The sequence below is a fragment of the Bos mutus genome, chromosome 8, assembly GCF_027580195.1.
Source record: "Bos mutus isolate GX-2022 chromosome 8, NWIPB_WYAK_1.1, whole genome shotgun sequence".
Lineage (NCBI taxonomy): Eukaryota > Metazoa > Chordata > Mammalia > Artiodactyla > Bovidae > Bos > Bos mutus.
Window position 1 is genome coordinate 22,662,032 of NC_091624.1, and position 15,502 is coordinate 22,677,533.

The following is a 15,502-nucleotide window of genomic DNA, read 5'->3' on the forward strand; positions in this document are numbered from 1 at the left end:
TGCTGTCAGCTTTCCTCCCTGGACCCATCCACAGGGGAAAGTGGGGAGATAGGAGCAGTTCTCTGGAACAGCTTGGGGCCCTGTGTCACAGTCACTCCCACAGTGGAGAGACCTGCTCCAGGAGGGGCCCCGATGCAGGCGACAGGAAGAATAGTCCTGCCGCACGGCTGTCAGGACTCCCACAAGTGGGACCAGGATCAGGGTTGCAGGGGCAGCGGGCACAGGCCTGCTTGTGCTGTGTTTCTTCCCTAGAGACAGGTGCCCTCTGGGCCCCATCCTCTGGGGTGAGCATAGAACTCAGGGCTTATCCAGGGCTGAGGGACGAGCTGGGGCCCAGGACAGACAGTGACCTCTGGAGTTCAGCAGAAGGGAACACAGAGAGCTGAGACCCTGAGGCCGGCTGCCACCTGGTCCTCTCAGTGGCACCAAGAGGTGAGTATAAGGGATGGGGGAGGTAGACCCCCTAGGCATGTATCCAGAGGAATGAACCAGAACGGACACAAGAAACAAGAAGCAGCAAGTCTCTGTGTCCTTCTGCCGCGAGGGGCAGAAAGACCAGCAACAGAGGTTTCCCCACTAAGAGTCCCCACGCTGACCCACACCGACCCCACACATGGACCTCTCACCCCCACTCTGAGAAATCCCAGAGACCTCTCTCTCTGAGACCTCCCCAACACACCTCACTGGTGTTCTTTAGGATCTGAGTATCCCCCCACTGACAGGTCCTTCATGGTGGGTCTGATATCAGTTAACGAACTGCAGCATGGGAGAAAGACCAGTGGCCGTGTCCCGAACTGCCCCCCACCCCTTGTCCAAAACTCTTAAGACATCCAGACATTGTCAGCATGTCCCCAGATGGGTTTCTCTGCTTGGAGAAATGCTCCTGCTTTCTTGTACTTTTGCAAACATTGCCTCTGAACAGAAGAATTATAACTTTCCACGTGCAGACTTGCAAATGTCTTTCCTCCACAGGTCTTCATTACCTGGAGCTCTGCCACATTGCTTCAGTTCAGTTCAGTTCAGTTGCTCAGTTGTGTCTGACTCTTTGTGACCCCATGAATCGCAGCACGCCAGGCCTCCCTGTCCATCACCAACTCCCGGAGTCCACCCAAACTCATGTCCATCGAGTCGGTGATGCCATCCAGCCATCTTATCTTCTGTCGTCCCCTTCTCCCCCTGTCCCCAATCCTTCCCAGCATCAGGGTCTTTTCCAATGAGTCAACTCTTCGCTTGAGGCAGCCAAAGTATTGGAGTTTCAGCTTTAGCATCAATCCTTCCAGTGAACACCCAGGACTGATCTCCTTTAGGATGGACTGGTTGGATCTTCTTGCAGTCCAAGGACTCTCAAGAGTCTTCTCCAGCACCACAGTTCAAAAGCATCAATTCTTCGGCGCTCATTGCTTAGAGAATCACAAATTTTAAACATCAGTAAAATGCTGCCAGTCTGTTGTTTCACGTCCAGTTCTAATTGTTGCTTCCTGACCTGCATATAGGTTTCTCAAGAGGCAGATCAGGTGGTCTGGTATTCCCATCTCTTTCAGAATTTTCCACAGTTTATTGTGACCCACACAGTCAAAGGCTTTGGCAAAGTCAATAAAGCAGAAATAGATGTTTTTCTGGAACTCTCGTCCTTTTTCCATGATCCAGCAGATGTTGGCAATATATGCGGAGTGCATCATGAGAAACGCTGTGCTGCAAGAAGCACAAGCTGGAATCAAGATTGCCAGGAGAAATATCAATAACCTCAGATATGCGGATGACACCACCCTTATGGCAGAAAGTGAAGAGGAACCCTCTTGATAAAAGTGAAAGAGGAGAGTGAAAAAGTTGGCTTAAAGCTCAACATTCAGAAAACTAAGATCATGGCATCTGGTCCCATCACTTCATGAGAAATAGATGGGGAAACAGTGTCAGACTTTATTTTTTGGGGCTCCAAAATCACTGCAGATGGTGATTGCAGCCATGAAATTAAAAGATGCTTACTCCTTGGAAGGAAAGTTATGACCAAACTAGATAGCATATTGAAAAGCAGAGACATTACTTTGCCAACAAAGGTCCGTCTAGTCAAGGCTATGGTTTTTCCACTGGTCATGTATGGATGCGAGAGTTGGACTGTGAAGAAAGCTGAGCACCAAAGAATTGATTGCTTTTGAACTGTGGTGTTGGAGAAGACTCTTGAGAGTCCCTTGGACTGCAAGGAGATCCAACCAGTCCATTCGAAAGGAGATCAATCCTGGGTGTTCATTGGAAGGACTGATGCTAAAGCTGAAACTGCAATACTTTGGCCACCTCATGCGAAGAGTTGACTCACTGGAAAAGACTCTGATGCTGGGAGGGATTGGGGGCAGGAGGAGAAGGGGACAACAGAGGATGAGATGGCTGGATGGCATCACCAACTCTATAGACATGAGTCTGAGTGAACTCCGGGAGTTGGTGATGGACAGGGAGGCCTGGTGTGCTGCAATTCATGGGGTTGCAAAGAGTCAGGCATGACTGAGCGACTGAAATGAACTGAACTGAACTGAACTGAAAATGCTGCCAAACTCTAATGAGAGAAAGTATAAAAATTTCTCCCATTTTAGTTATCTTCCAGTCGGATGGTGTCAATATCATATTAATTTCCTTGTGGACAAGATGAGAACTCAAGATGTCAGGTTTCTTTACTCTGAAAACAAAGTAACAAATGGGCTCAAGGAATAAACCAGCAAAAAGGCATGTGAAGTCTCCCCCACCTCCCAGGGGGCTGTGCAGCTAACACACTATTTTGTGCATACAGCTTGTGTCAGGTTTGTGGGTTTGGTTTTATTTTTAAATGAAACAAGCTAATACGTGAAGTTTTTCAGGTGAATTATATATTTGGCAATATTCCTTTTTTGCGGAGAAGGCAATGGTACCCCACTCCAGTACTTTTGCCTAGAAAATCCCATGGACGGAGGAGCCTGGTAGGCTGCAGTCCATGGGGTCGATAGAGTCTGACACGACTGAGCGACTTCACTTTCACTTTTCACTTTTATGCATTGGAGAAGGAAATGGCAACCCACTCCAGTGTTCTTGCCTGGAGAATCCCAGGGACAGGAAGCCTGGTGGGCTGCCGTCTATGGGGTCGCACAGAGTTGGACACGACTAAATCGACACAGCAGCAGCAGCATTCCTTTTTTGTCCACTGGGATTTTTCTTTTTCCTTAAAATCTGGTAATGCCCTCAAATGGTGTTATACATATTTCCAAGATATGACAAAGTCCTAATATCCAGGTAACATAGCTGAAACTGATGAATATTTAGGAGGAATCATTTTTTAAATAATTCTTTAAAAATGTAAAATTTCCAAGACTCTGGTAGGCTCCATTTTTTATTCATTATATCATTTTAGGGCTAAAAGGGGGCTTTCCTGGTAGCTCAGCTGGTAAGGAATCTGTCTCTAATGCAGGAGATCCCAGTTCAATTCCTGGGTTGGGAAGTTCCCCTGGAGAAGGGATAGGCTACCCACTCCACTTTTCTTGGGCTTCCCTGGTGGCTCAGATGGTAAAGAATCTGCCTGCAATGAGGGAGACCTAGGTTTGATCCCTGGGTTGGAAGATCCACTGGTGAAGGGAATGGCTACCCCTTCCAGTATTCTTGCCTGGAGAATCACCCTGGACAGAGGAACCTGGTGAGCTACAGTCCATGGGGTAGCAGAGAGTCAGGCACGACTGAGCAGCCAAGCATGGGGCTAAAAAAGGACTCTGCTTCAACTAGTCTGGAGTTTTACAAAAGATCATTTAATCTGTGCTTGATATATACATATGGCATGATAAAATGACCAGAAGGGACTTCTTTACATCTGAATTGAAGATAGGGTACATAAATAAATAATGTATTAATGTACACAGAATGTACATCAATCATCAAAATCCTCACATTGTATTTTCAGCCCTTTCCAAAGTTGGCACTTTAGTGAAACTACATACATATTTCTTGTTGCTCATAAGCAACTACGTTTCCTTGCCTTGTTAAAATCTACTTTAGTGACAGCTGTCGAGTGTTAATCATTGGTTAAGTCAGATTATCCCTCAGGATGACAGTATCACAGTCTGTTTCTAAGAGAAACAGAGCTGATGTGAGGGTTCTTTTGGCCTATTTATTTCAACAAAAATTCCCTTCTTGTATTTTTTTATGATTACAAATCTATAACTAATTTTCTACCTTACTTCTTACAATCTTACTGAATCACAACATGATGGAATATGGTTGTGGATGTCCTCTTGTATTCTATTATGTGATTTTTTTTTTGTAGTGAAAGTTACGCAGGTAGGTTTCATAACGAAATGGGGCCAACTGAGAAAAATTCCATACAGGAAATGCTTTACAAAATGTATTATTCCCTTTTCAAGTTGACTGTCTTAGACTGATTATTATTCAGTCCTTTGAATTTAAGTTGAACAAACTGAAAACATAGACAAACATACATAATAATAAATAGTTTATTGCAATGATGTGTGATTGCACTGCCCCTCATTAGTAATGCATAGTGCGAAACTGCAATGAGCAACGAGCACTAAAGCAACGTTCCCGTCAGTCACTGCACCTGCATCTTCATATGTTGTCTCAGATGATTTATGTGTCCAAATTCCACAGCATAAACTTGCACCTTTGCCCTAGATAAAACAATCAAGGGGATTCTATCTATTTTAAAAATATTGTTGATATTTCCAGACTTTACATTCACCCGTATTTTAACAGGATTCACCTACTGTGTGTAAATCTTATGTTTTGCCATTTATATATACAAAACAGAAATGGATATAAAAATAAGATAATGGAGAACATAACAAAACAAGTCCTTTGATTTTTACATTTTTCACATGAAAACATGCGATTAAAAAAAAATTATTTATTTTAATTGGAGGCTAATTACAATATTGTAGTGGTTTTTGCCATGCATCAACATGAATCAGCCATGGGGTACATGTGTTCCCCATCCAGAACCCCCTTCCCACCTCCCTCCCCATCCCATCCCCCGGGGTCATCCCAGTGCACCAGCCCTGAGCACCCTGTCTCATGCATCAAACCTGGACCAGCGATCCACTTCACATATGATAATATACATGTTTCAACACTACCCTCTCAAATCATCCCACCCTCACCTTCTCCCACAGAGTCCAAAAGACTGTTCTATACATCTGTGTCTCTTTTGCTGTCTTGCATATAGGGTCATCGTTACCATCTTTCTAAATTCCATATATGTGCATTAGTATACTGTATTGGTGTTTTTCTTTCTGACTTACTTCACTCTGTATAATAGGCTCCAATTTCATCCGCCTCATTAGAACTGATTCAAATGCCTTCTTTTTAATGGCTAATATTCCATTGTGTATATGTACCACAGCTTTCTTATCCATTTGTCTGCCGATGGGCATCTAGGTTGCTTCCATGTCCTGGCTATTGTAAACAGTGCTGCGGTGAATATTGGGGTACACGTGTCTCTTTCAATTCTGGTTTCCTTGGTGTGTATGCCCAGCAGTGAGATTGCTGGGTCGTATGGCAGTTCTATTTCCAGTTTTTAAAGGAATCTCCACACTGTTCTCCAAAGTGGTTGTACTAGTTTGCATTCCCACCAACAGTGTAAGAGGGTTCCTTTTTCTCTGCACCCTAATTTATTAAAACATGCGATTTTTAATGCACAATATTCAGTATCTAAAGGAACGTTGGTTTTGAGATTGACTTACATTTAAGACTATTCTCCCTGGTGGCTCAAGACAGTAAAGAATCTGCCTGTGATGTGGGAGAAACAGGTTTGATCCCTGGATCAGGAAGATCCCGAGGAGGGCGTGGCAACTCACTCCAGTGTTCTTGCCTGTAGAATCCCATGGACAGAGGAGCCTGGTGGGCTATAGTCCATAGAGTTGCAAAGAGTCAAACATGACTGAGGAGACATAGCATCAGCAGCAACATCACACTGATTAAATTGAACCCGGAAAAACGTGGAAACTAAAATGCTTTTGCACAGCCAAAGAAGCAGTGAACAAAATGAAAAGGCAGCCTACAAAATGAGAGAAAATATTTGCAAATCATCTATCTGATAAGGAGTTGATATCTAAAATATATAAGGAACTCATACAACTAGCGAAAAGAAGTAATCTGATTTAAAAATGCACAGAAACCTGAATAGTTTCCCAAAGAAGACATACAAATTGTCAAGAGAGACATTAAAGGATGCTCAACATCATTAATTACTAGGGAAGTTTGAAAAACTCCAAAGTATCACCTCATACCTATTAGAATGGCTAGTATGAAATGTTGGCAAGAATATGGAGAAACGGGAATCTTTGTGCATGTTGGTGGGAATGTAAACTGGTACATTCTATGCCAACAACTATGGAAAACAGTATGGGGGTCCCTCAAAAAAATTAAGTAGAGAACTATCATATGATCTGACAATTCCTCTTCTGGGTATTTTTCTGAAGACAGTGAACTCACTATTCCAAAAAGATATCTGCATCCCCATATTCATTGCAATGGTATTCACAGTTGCTAGGACATGGACAAGTGTCCCTCAACAGATGAATGGATAAAGAAAATGTGATGTATGTGTCTATGTGTGTGTGTATATAATACAGATATTATTAAGCCATGAAAAGAAGAAAATCATGCCATTTGAGGAAATCATCCTAAAAGATGATGCTGTTAAAGTGCTGCACTCAATATGCCAGTAAATTTGGAAAACTCAGCAGTGGCCACAGGACTAGAAAAGGTCAGTTTTCATTCCAATCCCAAGGAAAAGCAATGCCAAACAATGTTCAAACTACCGCATAATTGCACTCATTTCACATGCTAGCAAAGTAATGCTCAAAATTCTCCAAGCAAGGCTTCAACGGTACATGACCTGTGAACTTCCAGATGTTCAAGCTGGATTTAGAAAAGGCAGAGGACCCAGAGATCAAATTGCCAACATCCATTGGATCATAGGAAAAGCAAGAGAATTCCAGAAAAACATCTACTTCTGCTTTATTGATTACGCCAAAGCCTTTTACTGTCTGGATCACAACAAACTGTGGAAAATTCTTTTTTTTTTTTAATTTTGTTTTATTTTTAAACTTTACATAATTGTATTAGTTTTGCCAAATATCAAAATGAATCCGCCACAGGTATACATGTGTTCCCCATCCTGAACCCTCCTCCCTCCTCCCTCCCCATACCATCCCTCTGGGTCGTCCCAGTGCACTAGCCCCAAGCATCCAGTATCGTGCATCGAACCTGGACTGGCAACTCGTTTTTTACATGATATTTTACATGTTTCAATGTCAAAGAGATGGAAATACCAGACCACCTGACTTGCCTCCTGAGAAATCTGTATGCAGGTCAAGAAGCAACAGTTGGAACTGGACATGGAAAAACAGACTGGTTCCAAATTGGTAAAGAAGTACGTCAAGGCTGTATATTGTCACCCTGCTTATTTAACACATGCAGAGTACATCATGAGAAATCCTGGGCTGGATGAAGCACAAGCTGGGATCAAGATTGCCAGGAGAAATATCAGTAACCTCAGATGTGCAGATGACATCACCCTTATGGCAGAAAGCAAAGAGGAATTAAAGAGCCTCTTGATGAAAGTGAAAGAGGAAAGTGAAAAAGCTGCCTGAAAACTCAACATTCAGAAAACAAAGATCATGGCAGCCAGTCCCAACACTTCATGGCAAATAGATGGGGAAACAATGAAAACAGTGAGAGACTTTATTTTGGGGGGCTCCAAAATCACTGCAGATGGTGACTGCAGCCATAAATTAAAAGATGCTTGCTCCTTGGAAGAAAAGCTATGACCAACCTAGACAGCATGCTAAGAAGCAGAGACATTACTTTGCCAACAAAGGTTGGTCTTGTCAAAGCTATGGTTTTTCCAGTAGTCATGTATGGATGTGACAGTTGGACCATAAACAAAGCTGAGTGCCAAAGAACTGATGCTTTTGAACTGCGGTGTTGGAGAAGACTCTTGAGACTCCCTTGGACTGCAAGGAGATCCAATCAGTCAATCCTAAAGGAAGTTAGTCCTGAATATTCATTGGAAGGACTGGTGCTGAAGCTGAAACTCCAATACTTTGTCTACCTGATGTGAAGAACTGACTCATTGGAAAAGACCCTGATGCTGGGCAAGATTGAGGGCAGGGGGGAAAGGGGGTGACAGAGGATGAGATGGTTGGATGGCATTACCAACTGAATGGACATGAGTTTGAGCAAGCTCCAGGAGTTCGTGATAGACAGGGAAGCCTGGCATGCTGCAGTCCATGGGGTCACAAAGAGTCAGACACAACTGATCAACTGAACTGAACTGAAGCCATTTGAGACTACTGCTGCTGCTATGTCACTTCAGTCGTGTCTGACTCTGTGTGACCCCATTGATGTCAGCCCACCAATCTCTCCTGCCCCTGGGATTCTCCAGGCAAGAACACTGGAGTAGGTTGCCATTTCCTTCTCCATTTTGACTATTGAGACTACTGGATGGACCTTAAAGACATTTTGCTAAATGAAGTAAGTCAGAGAAAGACAAATACTATAAAATGTCACTTATATGTGGAATCTAAAAATGATACAATACAAAACCAAAAACTGAGCACATAAATTCAATTCAGTTCAGTTCAGTCACTCAGTCATGTCTGACTCTTTGCGACCCTGTGGACTGCAGCACACCAGGCTTTCTGTCCTTCCCCATTTGCCAGAGCTTGCTCAAACTCATGTTCATTCAGTTGGTGATGACATCCAACCATCTCATCCTTGGTCATCCCCTTCTCCTCCTGCCTGCAATATTTCCCAGCATCAGGATGATCCAAGTATTGGAGCTTCAGCTTCAGCATCAGTCCTTCCAATGAATATTCAGGACTGATTTCCTTTAGGATTGACTGGCTTGATCTCCTTGCAGTCCGAGGGAGTCTCAAGAGTCTTCTTCAACACTACAGTTCAAAAGCATCAGTTTTTCGGGCTCAGCTTTGTTCATGGTCCAACTCTCACATCCATACATGACTACTGGAAAAACCATAGCTTTGACAAGACCTACCTTTGTTGGCAAAGTAATGTCTCTGCTTTTTAGCATGCTGTCTAGGTTGATCATAGCTTTTCTTCCAAGGAGCAAGCATCTTTTAATTTATGGCTGCAGTCACCATCTGCAGTGATTTTGGAGCCCCCAAAAATAAAGTCTCTCACTGTTTTCATTGTTTCCCCATCTCTTTGCCATGAAGTTCTGAGACTGGTTGATATGATCTTTGTTTTTTGAATGTTGAGTTTTAAGCCAACTTTTTCACTCTCTTCTTTCACTTTCATCAAGAGGCTCTTTAGTTCTTTTTTGCTTTCTGCCATAAGGGTGGTGGTGTCATTTGCATATCTAAGGTTATTCATATTTCTCCTGGCAATCTTGATCTCAGCTTGTGCTTCATCCAGCCCAGCATTTCTCATGATGTACTCTGCATATAAGTTAAATAAGCAGGGTGACAATATACAGCCTTGATGGACTCCTTTCCTGATTTGGAACCAGTCTGTTGTTCCATGTCTGGTTCTAACTGTTACTTCTTGACCTGCATACAGATTTCTCAGGAGGCAAGTCAGGTGGTCTGGTATTCCCATCTCTTTAAGAATTTTCCACAGTTTGTTGTGATCCACAAAGAACTTGGTGTAATCAATAAAAGCAAAAATAGATATTTTTCTGGAATTCTCTTGCTTTTTCTATGATCCAATGGGTGTTGGCAGTTTGATCTCTGGTTCCTCTGCCTTTTCTAAATTCAGCTTGACCATCTGGAAGTTGTTGGTTCATGTATTGTTAAAGCCTCGCTTGGAGAATTTTGAGCATTACTTTGCTAGCATTACTCATGTGAGATGAGTGCAATTGTGCAGTAGTTTGAACATTGTTTGGCATTGCTTTTCCTTGGGATTGGAATGAAAACTGACCTTTTCCAATCCTGTAACCACTGCTGAATCTTCCAAATTGCTGGCATATTGAGTGCAGCACCTTAACAGCATCATCTTTTAGGATTTGAAATAGATCAACTGGAATTCCATCACCTCTACTAGCTTTTTTCATAGTGATGCTTCCCAAGGCCCACTTGATTTCACATTCCAGGATGTCTGGCTCTGGGTGAGTGGTCACACCATCATGGTTATCTGGGTCCTTAAGATATTTTTTGCACATAAATACAGACCAAAAAATGGTGGCTGGCAGAGTCAGGAAGTTACAGGAGTGAAATTGGTGAAGGGGATCAGAATGTGCAAACCACAGTTATTTAATAAACCATGGGCTTATAATGTTCAGCATGGTGACTATAGTTAATAATACTGTATTGCGTATTGGAAAGTTGGTAAGAGAGTAGGTCTTAAAAGTCCTCATCACAAGAGAAAAATATTGTAACTAGTATGCGGATGGATATTAACTAGACTTTTATTGTGTTTCAATATACACCAATATGAAGTCATTATGTTGCACATCTGAAACTAGTATAATGTTATATGTCAATTATACCTCAATTTTAAAAAGAAAACTAGTAAAATTTTCCTGTTGGGAAAAAATGTGCTTTCTTACTTAGGACCATTCCACATTGTTCAGGTTTTCTGCTCTTGACTAAACAAGTCTGCAAGAATTATGCATGTGTCTGCTCATAACAAGGTTAAAAAGAATAAAATAGTTTATCAAGTCTTAGGTAAAAATCATAGCTAAAACAGAAAGAGAGGGGACATGTAACCTGTTATCTGAAAATTCCAGAATTTTGAGGCTAGGGATAAATGAGGCTCAAGTCATTTTGGAGAGGGTCACAAAGTCCCAAGTCTCTAAGACATGTTTGGAGACCAGAGTTTTTCTACCATGAATTCAGCTAATTCATCAAACCATGAATTCATAGTGACTCACAGAAGCATAGATTCATCTGATTCATAGGATCATAAATTCAAACTGAGTGATAGAACCATAATTTTATACTGCCATCTCTAATTCTTAATCCAGCATCACAGAGTACATTATAGCCTTCCTTTATTTTTAGTTTCTCCTACAGAGAGAATGAGTTCTTTATCCATAACATATTCACTTCTTACTCACTCCTAGAATACACGTATGTTGGCACCACCCCCAGCCCTTTTTAAATTATTTCTGAACACATAAAGTTAACACATTTCTAAATGTAAGAACAATTAAACTTACATTTAAAGTGCCTCTCTTCCTACTCCTATTCCTCTATTACCATTTCCCCATCCTTTCCACTTACCCCTTCCCATCTCTGTCACCTCATTCACTTTTAGTTTATATTTTCTGTGGGGGTTTTTTTGTGGCACATATGTATATTTTGCTGTTTCTTGTCCTTATATTAAAAGTAGACAGTTCATGAGGAAGTTCTTATCTTTAAGTCTAATCTAATACCTAAACAAATGATAAAATCTCAGTTATTTAGCAACTTCAAGTGGGTATATAAAGAAATGACAAATAGCTTCAGAAACTAAACTGAATTATTGTGCTCTCCTTTTTTCCTTTGTCCACGAACATCATGGTCCTGATGGCGTGTGTGCTAAGTTGCTTCCATTGTGCCTGACTCTGCGCCCCTGTGGACTGTAGCCCTCAAGGCTCCTCTGTCCATGGGATTCTCCAGGCAAGAATATTATAGTAGGTTGTCATGCCCTCCTCTAGGGACTCTTCCTGACCCAGGGATCGAACTCATGTTTCCTGTAGCTCCTGCACTGCAGAAGGGTTCTTTACCACTGAGCTACTGGGGAAGCCCTAAAGTCCTAATTAGGAAACACCTAATGAGATGGTTCAGAGAAGGCAATGGCACCCCACTCCAGTACTCTTGCCTGGAAAATCCCATGCGTGGAGGAGCCTGGTAGGCTACAGTCCATGGGGTCGCAAAGAGTCGGACACGACTGAAGCAACTTAGCAGCAGCAGCAGCAGCAGCAGCAGCAGTGAGATGGTTGGATGGCATCACCAACTCAATGGACATGAATTTGGGTAAACTCCGGGAGTGGTGATGGACAGGGAAGCCTGGTGTGCTGCAGTCCATGGGATCACAGAGTCAGACACGACGGAGCGACTGAACTGAACTGAACTAAAAGGCACTTACCATTCAACCTAAGTGTAAGCGCAAAATAACAGCAGCCATCCTGTTGCCATTCTGGTCTACTGAAGTATTCATTTGTATTTCTAAACTAAGAATATATGCAAGCTTAAAAACTTCTGATCAATAAATACAAGGTTTGAGCTAAGTGTATCTCTGATGCCACTCAGCTCCAAGATTCTGTGAGCCTCTGTTCCCATGGTGCCATGGTTCTAATATTCCAAACCAGAGGAGAATCATTTTACTGAGACATTAACAGGCAGTCCTACTCTCTTGTTTTGGACTTCTTCTACCGAAGTTTGAACATGGGTGGAATGAGCTACACAGTGAAGAAGGGCACAATAAAAACAGGAGATCCTGTATACCTGCGGAAGGCCCTTGTGTACAACCTCGGAGAGGAGAAGAGAACCAGGATCCACATTCTAAAACTTCAGCAGGCTTTAAATATGCGGTTCAGGGAGATCGATAAAGAGAAAGCAGCCTTGAAGAAGTTTTTGGTTAAGCTTCAGAAGACAACTGGGTATTTTCCTCAAATGCCCTTCTGGTGACCAGTGCCACTGTAGGTGAGGAGTTCCGTGAAAAGTCCAATACAAAACACACCTGTGTCTCCTTCTGTTATCGCTGTGACCCAAGAAAGCATTATAAAAAACCATTGGGACAAGTGAAAAAAAAAAAAAGACTATACAATTGAACATAAAAATGAAATGCCTAGAAGAAAATCAACAAATATCTCCTACAAAAGAGAGACTAGAGCATTACTTTTTCCAGATGATTCCATATATTTACAACTTGAAGTGGTAATATGCAGTGCATATATTATTTCCGTTCAAACTTTTCCTTGAGACCAGAATAAAGCTTAGCCATTGTAGAGATCTGATATTGATGGTAGCATGCATATATTTGTCTTAATTCTGTTTTTTTCTCATTGATGTCATTTTCAATTGTTTTTCTATAGTTTTAATAGCATGAATAAAAGTTAGTTTGAGGAACTTCCTTGATGGTCCAGTGGTTAAGACTGCATGCTTCTAATGCAGGGGATGCAGGTTTGATCCCTGGGCACCCCACTCCAGTACTCTTGCCTGGAAAATCCCATGGACTGAGGAGCCTGGTGGGCTGCCGTCTATGGGGTCACACAGAGTCGGACACGACTGAAGTGACTTAGCAGCAGCGACCATGGGGTCGCTAAGAGTCGGACACAACTGAGCGACTTCACTTTCACTTTTCACTTTCATGCATTGGAGAAGGAAATGGCAACCCACTCCAGTGCTGTTGCCTGGAGAATCCCAGGGACGGGGAAGCCTGGTGGGCTGCCGTCTATGGGGTCACACAGAGTCGGACACGACTGAAGTGACTTAGCAGCAGCAGCAGCAGGGAACTAAGATCCCACATACCACGTGGCAGGGTCAGAAAATAAAATTAAATATGAACAACAGAATAATTTTTTAAAATAATGATATAGTAGGAAAAACTTAGAATCTTGATTCTTTAGTTGTTTGTTGTTCAGTCAATCAGTCATGTTCAGCTCTTTGTGACACCGTGGACTGCAGCAGACCAGGCTTTCTGTCCTTCACCATCTCCCGGAGCTCGCTCAAACTTATATCCATCCAGTTGGTGATGCCATCCAACCATCTCATCCTCTGTCACCTGCTTTTCTTCCTGCCTTCAATCTTTGCCACATCAGGGTCTGCTCTTTGCATCAGGTGGCCAAAGTATTGGAGCTTCAGCTTCAGCATCAGTCCTTCCAGTGAATATTCAGAACTGATTTCCTTTAGGATGGACTGGTTTGATCTCCTTGCAGTCCAAGGGACTCTCAAGAGTCTTGTCCAACACCACAGTTTGAAAGCATCAATTCTTCAGCGCTAAGCCTTCTTTATGGTCCAACTCTCACATCCATACATGACTACCGGAAAAACCATAACTTTGATTTATGGATCTTTGTTGGTAAGGTTTGGCCATGCATTACCTGTGTAATCCTGGATTTAGAAACTTTTCTTTTACCCAAGACAGAGATAATAACACTTATATCAAAACACTGCTTTAACAAGACAATCTATATATAGGTTAAATAAGACAATATATGTACAGGGGATATTGCAGACACCCCCAAGTGGTAATATATGGCATTGTAGTTAATTTTGTTTTAAATATTATTTTATGACTATATAATAATTAAATTTGTTTAAATTATTACTCAGATTCTCTTCTTAGCTCTTCTACTAACATCCTAGGTCTCCAAACAAGTCCATTTCCATTCCTAGGCCTTGGTTTTTTCAAGGCTATAATGTGAAAACTGGACTAAATCATCTCTAAGGTCCGTTTCAACTTTAAATTCTTTGAAACTAAAACTCCATAGTTCTACTTTGAAATGTGCTTGTGGGACAGAAAAAGGATCCAGCAATCAGAAAACATATCAAGGTGACTTCATGACCTTGGATATATTTTCCTATTTAGCCCTGACTTATCTACCAATCCTATGTTTAAAGATACATGCTATTCAAATGTGATATATTCACTGGGTGAGGGCAGAGCAAATGCACCTCACTTCTTGAAAGCCCTTGGGATTAAGTTGCATGTCTTTATTACTTCTTTAGGCTCTACAGTGAAATAGACATAGATTCTGCCAGATATTACTGTTTAATACTAGGCAAATTCAGTTCAGTTGTTCAGTCATGTCCAACTCTTTACGACCCCATGAACCACAGCACGCCAGGCCTCCCTGTCCATCACCAACTCCCGGAGTCTACCCAAACCCATGTCTATTGAGTCAGTGATCCCAGCCAGTCATCTCATCTTCTGTTGTCCCCTTCTTCTCCTGCCCTCAATCATTCCCAGCATCAGGATCTTTTCAAATGAGTCAGCTCTTCGCATCAGGTAGCCAAAGTATTGGAGTTTCAGCTTCAATATCAATCCTTCCAGTGAATACCAAGGATTGATCTCCATTAGGATGGACTGGTTGGATCTCCTTGCAGTCCAGGGGACTCTCAAGAGTCTTTTCCAACACCACAGTTCAAAAGCATCAATTCTTTAGTGCCCAGCCTTCTTTATAGTCCAACTGTCACATCCATACGTGACTACTGGAAAAACCATAGCCTTGACTAAACGGAACTTTGTTGACAAAGTAATGTCTCTGCTTTTTAATATGCTGTCTAGGTTGGCCATAACTTTCCTTCCAAGGAGTAAGCGTCTCTTAATTTCATGGCTGCAATCACCATTTGCAGTGTTTTTGGAGCCCCAAAGAATAAAGTGTGACACGTTTCCCCATCTATTTGCCATGAAGGGATGGGACCCGATGACATGATCTTAGTTTTCTGAATGTTGAGCTTTAAGCCAACTTTTTCACTCTCCTCTTTCACTTTCATCAAGAGGCTCTTTAGTTCTTCTTCACTTTCTGCCATAAGGGTGGTGTCATCTGCATATCTGAGGTTATTGATATTTCTCCCGGCAATCT